The 6773-nt window shown below is 36.8% G+C and overlaps 1 pseudogene; it reads left to right on the top strand.

Annotated features, from left to right (window-relative positions):
• The first annotated feature begins 251 nt into the window (after nucleotides 1–251).
• On the top strand, nucleotides 252–1261 carry LOC100339388 (GTP-binding protein Rheb pseudogene; annotated as a pseudogene).
• Nucleotides 1262–6773: the final 5512 nt, after the last annotated feature.

Raw genomic sequence — 6773 nt, 5'->3', positions numbered from 1 at the left:
AAATGTTAAGGGATCCAAATGGAGACAAATTCCACTACAATAGAAATTAGGGATTTCAATAACCCACTTTCAGCAGTGGACAGATCAACCAAAAAGAAAATCAGCAAAGAAACAGCAGAGTTAATCAACACTTTAAAACAAATGAAACTGGCCCGCTGCCGCCCCTGCCCTGTATGGCCGCTGTACCCCTGCGCGGACGCTGCCGATCGCAGCAGCAGCAGCAGCCGTCGCCGCCATGGTTGATAGGTTAGGCCAAGGCTGAGGAGGCCACCAAGATGTCGCAGTCCAAGTCCCGGAAGATCGCAATCCTGGGCTACCGGTCTATGGGGAAATCCTCATTGACGATTCAGTTTGTTGAAGGTCAATTTGTTGACTCCTATGATCCAACCATAGAAAACACTTTCACAAAGTTGATCACAGTAAATGGACAAGAATATCATCTTCAACTTGTAGACACAGCTGGGCAAGAAGAATATTCCATCTTTCCTCAGACATACTCCATAGATATTAATGGTTATATTCTTGTGTATTCTGTTACATCAATCAAAAGTTTTGAAGTGATTAAAGTTATCCCTGGCAAATTGTTGGACATGGTGGAGAAAGTGCAAATACCTATTATGCTGGTTGGGAATAAGAAAGACCTGCATATGGAAAGGGTGATCAGTTATGAAGAAGGGAAAGCTTTGGCAGAATCTTGGAACGCAGCTTTTTTGGAATCTTCTGCTAAAGAAAATCAGACTGCTGTTGATGTTTTCAGAAGGATAATTTTGGAGGCAGAAAAAATTGATGGGGCAGCTCACAAGAAAGTCTTCGTGCTCGGTGATGTGATGCCACTGCAAAACCCGAGGACACTGGGAATCCATTCTACCTGAAGAAGCAAACTGCCCGTCATCCTTTAAGATAAACTCTGCTTCTTTTTCTTCTGTTAACCTGAGAGAGATCATTTGGGTCAGAGCTTGCCCTCCTTTCAGATTATGTTAAACTCTGACTCTGTCCAAATGAGTTCACTTCCATTTTCAAATTTTAAGCAATCGTATTTTCAATTTATATATTGTATTTCTTAATAATATTATGACCAAGAATTTTATCGGCATTAATTTTTCAGTGTAGTTTGTTGTTTAAAATAATGTATTCATCAAAATGATACATATTGTTACACTACTAACTAGGTTTCAATATATCAGTGCTTATTTCATTGTGTTAAATGTATACTTGTAAATAAAATAGCTGCAAACCTTAAAAAAAAAAAAAACAAATAAAACTAACATATATCTACATAACTTTACATCCTACAGTTGCAGGATACACATTCTTCTCATCAGTGCATGGAACCTTCTCTAGGATTGACCACATGCTAGGCCATAAAGCAAGTCTCAGCAAATCCAAAAAAATCAAAATCATACCATGCATCTTCTCAGACCACAATGGAATGAAGTCGGAAATCAGCAACTCAAGAATCTCTAGAACATATGCAAACACATGGAAACTGAACAACATGCTCCTGAATGAAGAGTGGGTCAAAGAAAAAAACAAAAGAGAAATCAAAAAATGTCTAGAAACAAATGAAGATGACAATACAACACATCAAAACTTATGGGATACAGCAAAAGCAGTGCTAAGAGCAAAGTTTATATCATTTGGTGTCTACATTAAGAAATTGGAAAGGCACCAAATAAATGAGATATCAATGCATCTCAAGGATCTAGAAAAGCAACAGCAAACCAGATTCAAAACTAGCAGGAGAAAAGAAATAATTAAAATTAGAAAAGAAGGGGCTGGCACTGTGGCGTAGAAGGTAAAGCCACTGCCACATCCCATAGGGGCTCTGGTTCAAGTCCTAACTGCTCCACTTATGATCCAGCTCCCTGCTGTGGCCTGAGAAAGCAGAAGATGGCCCAAGCCCTTGGGTCCCTGCACCCACAAGGGAGACCTGGAAGAAGCTCCTGGCTCCTGGCTCAGAGCAGCACAGCTCCGGCCATTATGGCCAATCAGGAAGGAACCAGTGGATAGAAGACCTCTCCCTCCCTCTCTCTCTCTCTCTCTCTACCTCCCTCCCTCTATCTCTGCCTCTTCTTCTCTCCCCGTGTAACCCTGACTTTCAAGTAAATAAATAAATCTTTAAAAAACTAGAGAAGAAATCAACAAAATTGAAACCAAAAATCAATACAAAAGATCAGCAAAACAAAACAAAGAGTTGGCGTTTTGAAAAAATGAACAAAACTGACACACTAACCAAACTAACCAAAAAAAGGAGAGAGAATATCCAAATAAATAAAATTAGAGATGAAAAAGGAAAAGTAACAACAGACACTACAGAAATAAAAAACTCATCAGAAATGACTACAAAGAGCTGTATGCCAACAAACTGGGAAACCTAGAAAAAATGGACAGATTTCAGGACACATACAACACACCTAAATTGAGCCATGAAGACATAGAAAATCTAAACACACACATACCAAGACAGAAATTGAATCAGTAATAAAGACTCTCTCAACAAAGAAAACCCCAGGACCAGATGGTTTCGCTGCTGAATTCTACCAGAAATTAAGAGAAGAACTAACTCCATGTCTTCTCAAGTTATTCAAAACAAATGAAAGGAAGGGATCCTCCAAAATTCTTTCTATGAAGTAGGCATCACCTTAATTCCTAAAACCAGAAGAGACGCCATAGAGAAAGAAAACTACAGACCAATATCCCTGATGAACATAGACCCTAAAATCCTCAACATAATTCTGGCCAGCCGAATACAACAACACATCAAATATCATTCACCAGGAACATGTAGCATGCATCCCTTGAATGCAAGGATGGTTCAACATTCACAAATTAATCAATGTGACACATCACATTAACAAACTGAAAAACAAAAAACATGATTATCTCAATAGATGCAGAGAAAAAAATTGATAAAATATAACACCCTTTCAGAATGGAAACTCTAAGCAAATTGGGTATAGAAGGAACATTCCTCAATACAATCAAGGCAATTTATGACAAATCCACATCCAGCATCATCCCACTGAAATGTGCTACCAGACAAGGATGCCCTCTCTCACCACTGATATTCAATACAGTCCTGGAAGTTTTAGTCAGAGCCATTAGGCAAGAAAAAGAAATCAAAGGGATTCAAATTGGGAAAGACGAAGTCAAACTAGCCCTATTGCAGATGATATGGGTCTATATATAGGGGAACCAAAAGACTCCACTCAGAGACTGTTGGAATGCATAGAAGAATTTAGTAAAGTAACAGGATATAAAATTGATACACAAAAATCAACAGCCTTTGTATACACAGACAATTTCAAGGCTGAAAAAGAACTTCTAAAATCAATCTCATTCAAAATAGCTACAGCAAAATCAAAAATCTTTGAATAAATTTAACCAAGGATGTCAAAGATCTCTATGATGAGGATTATAAAACATTAAAGAAAGAAACAGAGGAAGATAAAAAAAATGGAAAAATCTTCCATGTTCATGGATTGGAAGAATAGATATCATCAAAATGTCCATTCTTCCAAAAGCAATTTACAGGTTAAATGCAATACCAATCAAAATACCAAAGACATTCTTCTCAGACCTAGAAAAAATGATGCTGAAATTCATATGGAGGCATAGGATACCTCAATTAGCTAATGCAATCTTATACAAGAAAAACAAATCTGCAGCCATCACAATACCAGATTTCAAGGCATACTAAATGGTATTTATAATCAAAACAGACTGGTACTGGTACAAAAACATATGGATAGACCAATGGTACAGAATAGAAATGCCAAAAATCAATCCAAGCATCTACAACCAACTTATGTTTGACCAAAGATCTAAAACCAATCCCTGGAGCAAGGACAGTCTCTTCAACAAATGGTGCTGGTTAAAAACGGATTTCCACATGCATAAGTATGAAGCAGGACCTCTACCTTACACCTTACATGAAACTTCATTCAAAACGGATTAAGGACCTAAGTCTATGACATGCTACCATCAAATTATTAGAGAACATTGGGAAAACCCCACAAGACAATGGAACAGGCAAAGAGTTCTTGGTAAAGACCCCAGAGGCACAGGCAGTCAAAGCCAAAATTAACAGATGGGATTACATAAAAATGAGAAGCTTCTGTACTGCAAAAAAAAAAAAAAAAAAAAAAAAAAAAAAAAAAAGGAAAGTGAAGAGGCAACTGACAGAATGGGAGAAATTATTTGCAAATACTGCAATTGATAAATAATTAATAATCAGAATATACAGAGACCAACACTCTCCACAACAGCAAAACAACCCAGTAAAAAATGAGCAAAGGACTTAAACACATTTTTCAAAAGAGGAAATCCAAATGGCCAACAGACACATGAAAAAATGTTCAGGATCACTAGCTATGAGGGAAATGTAAATCAATATGATGAGCTTTCACCTTACTCCAGTTAGAATGCTTTCACACAGAAATCAGCAAACAACAAATGCTAGTGAGGACGTGGTGAAAAAGGTACCCTAATCCACTGTTGGTGGGAATGTAAACTGGTAAAATCACTATGGAAGTCAATTTGGAGATAATTCAGAAATCTGAATATAGACCTATCATTTGACCCAGCCCTCCCACTTTTAGAAATTTACCCAAGGGAAGTTAAATCAGCAAATAAAAGAGTTATCTGCACCCCCATGTTTATCACAGCTCAATCAATGATAGCTAAGACATGGAATCAACCTAAATGCTTGTCAACTGAAGAATGGATAAAGAAATTATGGTGTATGTACTCTATGGAATACTACACAGAAGTAAAAAAAAAATAAACTCAAGTCATTTTTAACAAAATGGATCAATCTGGAAAACATCATACTTAGTGAAATAAGACAGTCCTAAAGGTACGAATACAATATTTTCACCCTTATCTGTGATAATTAATAGAGCACCTAAAATGAAATCTGTAGAAGTAAAATTGACACTTCGAGAAGCAATGACTTTAATAGCCCTTGATCTGTTGATCTAATTCTTCTTCTGCTGTTCAAAATAAATGAAAGGATGGGAATCTCTCCAAACTTATTCTACGAGGCCTACATTACCTTAATTTCAAAACCACAAAAATAGATAAAGGAGAGTCATGGGCCAGTATCCCTGATGAACATAGATGCAAAAATCCTAAAGAAAATACAACCAAATAGAATTCAACAATACATAAAACAAATCACCCAACCAGAAAAAGGGACAATTAGCCCAGGGTGCAGTGTTGGTTCAACATATGCAAATCAATAAACCTGATATAACACATTAACAAATTGTGAGTAAAAAACATTTGATTATCTCAATAAATCCAAAGAAAGCATTTGATAAAGTACAATATCTTTTCATAATTAAAAATCTTTAAAATTGGGTATAGAAGAAAATAACATATCAAGGCAATATATGACAAACCCACAGCAAGAAACATTTAATGTGGCAAACCTGAAAGTATTTCCACTAAGATCCAGAAAAAGACATGGATGTCTACTATCAACATTATTTTCAATCTAGTCTGGAAGTGTTAACCAGACCCATTAGACAAGAATCAAAGGGATACAAAATGAAAAGGAAGAAGTCAAATTATCCCAGTTTGCAAGATGGCATACTCCTTTATATAGGAGAAAATACAGACTCCACTAAAAGACTATTGGAACTTGTAAGAGAATCCAGAAAGTTGCAGGATATAAAATCAACACACAAAATTCAATAGCACTTGTATGCACAAACAATACCATGGCTGAGATCAGTCCCATTCATTCACAATAGCTACAAAAAATTCTGCTTGGGATAAATTAAAACAGGATGTGCATTAATTTTTTTAACATTTGATCATTTCTTTATCACCTGTATTTTTCAAGAAACATCAAGGAAATGGTCTTTTTAAGATAAAACAGATGGCATCCTAAGGAAAGGCAACCTTTTTGGTCCCCTCAGGGCCACAACTTGGACCTGGCCTTCTTGACAGGTTCCTGAGGTATTCTTGGTACATGGCGGTGTCTTCTTTTCCCAGGTGCTATATGATCCCATGGCTGGGCCTGGATGTGGGCTTGGGATATCACTGTTGATTTTCTATCCACTCTTGAGATTAAAGTTCACAGATGCTGTCTTGTAAAAAAGCCAAGATAGGCATTAATTTTATAAATCCATCTGAGAACCTGGACACAGCTTTTGGCTGCTCTTGTCTTATTTCTGTTGACTCTGCCCCAAATGAACAAATCTTGAATAAATGGTCAAATATTCTTTGCAAAGGCCATCTGATAGATTAATACCATAGACTTAATTCATGAGCCAGACCACATTTTCGGTCACTTTGGCACTGTCTCCTATGTTGGTCATTTTCAGGGGCATGGAGTGCTGAAACTCAGAGCCCACATCCTCCCAGTCAATCCAGAGCTCAGACATGGCCTTGGAGTCATCCTCCAAGCTATTGGATATGGCCTCCTCACTGGGGGTAAGCCAGTGGAAATTACAAAATATTAATAAAAGAAATAGAAGAAACACAAAAAAAGAAAAAATTTATATGTTCATGGATCAGAAGAATTAATATCATCAAAAAAATTCATACTACCCAAAGCAATTTACAGATTCAGTGCAATCTTAATCAAAATACCAATAAGGTTCTTCACAGAATTGTAATAAACAATCCTAAACCTCATATGGAAACACAAAAGACCCTGAATAGTCAGAGTAATCTTAAACAATTGAAAAATAAAGCTATTGGTGCTGCTGCTGTGGCATAGTGCCAGCATCCCATATGAGCACCAGTTCATGTCCCAGCTG

The sequence above is a fragment of the Oryctolagus cuniculus genome, chromosome 3, assembly GCF_964237555.1.
Source record: "Oryctolagus cuniculus chromosome 3, mOryCun1.1, whole genome shotgun sequence".
NCBI classification, from domain to species: Eukaryota; Metazoa; Chordata; class Mammalia; order Lagomorpha; family Leporidae; genus Oryctolagus; species Oryctolagus cuniculus.
Note: the sequence above shows the minus strand (reverse complement) of the source record. Positions and strands in the feature narration are given on the sequence as shown.